The sequence below is a fragment of the Chinchilla lanigera genome, unplaced genomic scaffold, assembly GCF_000276665.1.
Source record: "Chinchilla lanigera isolate Chin_1 unplaced genomic scaffold, ChiLan1.0 scaffold00009, whole genome shotgun sequence".
NCBI classification, from domain to species: domain Eukaryota; kingdom Metazoa; phylum Chordata; class Mammalia; order Rodentia; family Chinchillidae; genus Chinchilla; species Chinchilla lanigera.
In genome coordinates, this window is record NW_004955410.1 from 23271387 (window position 1) to 23272624 (window position 1238).

A 1238-nucleotide genomic window follows, 5' to 3' on the forward strand; every position below is an offset into this window, starting at 1 on the left:
TCAGTTAAACGCTGAATATCCAAGTTAGGGCAACTAAATATATGCATCCTATCTCCTTAGCTTTAAGATGAGATTACAATAACACTTCATGGACTTATGGTGAGAATTAAATGAACAATTGTCTATAACATACTTAGCCCTCTACCTAACAAAGAATATGAATCCTGTAAATAATATCATTGAAGGACAAGGTCTAGTCATGCAAATTTTTTGATGTGTTATACTTGTAAAGAACTTGCTGTATGGTTTCTGAACACACATCATTTCAGTATATCTTCATAATATTGTTTCAGCTTACAATGAGGTTCATCCTCCATCCACTGCCATGAACATTTGCACCCAGACTCAATGGAATAAAATTGGTTCAAAGCAGCTGAAAGAATGTGTATTTCTTTTACCTTTGAAATAAGGAATATGTGCCCCTTGAGTATTTGTAGATTTTGGAGTTCAAGGTGAGTATCAACTTTGTAGAAAAGTAGTGGTAAATAGCATAAATTTTGGAACAGACAAACTTGGCTTTGCCACTTTAATATGTGTGTTAACTAGGCAATGTTATTTGTATTTTCTCAAGTTCAATTGCTTCTTGGAAAAATAGGACTAATAAATCAATGACTAATGATATCACCTGGATGATAATATCTAATATTTACTGAAAATTCCATTAATTTTTTCCCAGTGCACAAATTAAGGATCAGAGTAGGAGTTATCATCACTGTTGCTAACTCTGAGACTAAAGCAATGAACTTTTTCTTAACAACTAGTGGATAAAGTATTAGTCACCATTCAAGTTGCCTTATTGGAAAAGCATAAACATGGAGAGCCTTTGCATCTAGGTCCAGATCACAAAATGACTCTGTCACAGAGTCAGATTTCTGCTCCTTCCAAGACCCAACCCTTCTCTAGAGATCACTATGCTTCTTTAATTTCACTTAAAAGAAAAAAAAAAAACAAAAAACAAAAAACACTTTTTTTTCATTTAGGGAATTCCTTTGTAGAGTTTCATGATTTTGTCCCAAAATCTCTTGGGTCTGGACAACTACTTGTGTTCTTATGTTTGATATCTTGAGTTTCTATTAAAGATAGATTTTTTTTTTCTGAGTTAAAGGCCCACACAGGTTCCAACTTGGAACCAACTCCGAATCTTTTGTGGTTTTGAGTTAGTCTTGGCAGAACACTTTCAGGGTGGGAGGATTTTTAATGGGTTTCTTTATAGAGATTCTTTAAAGAGTTCATTTAGG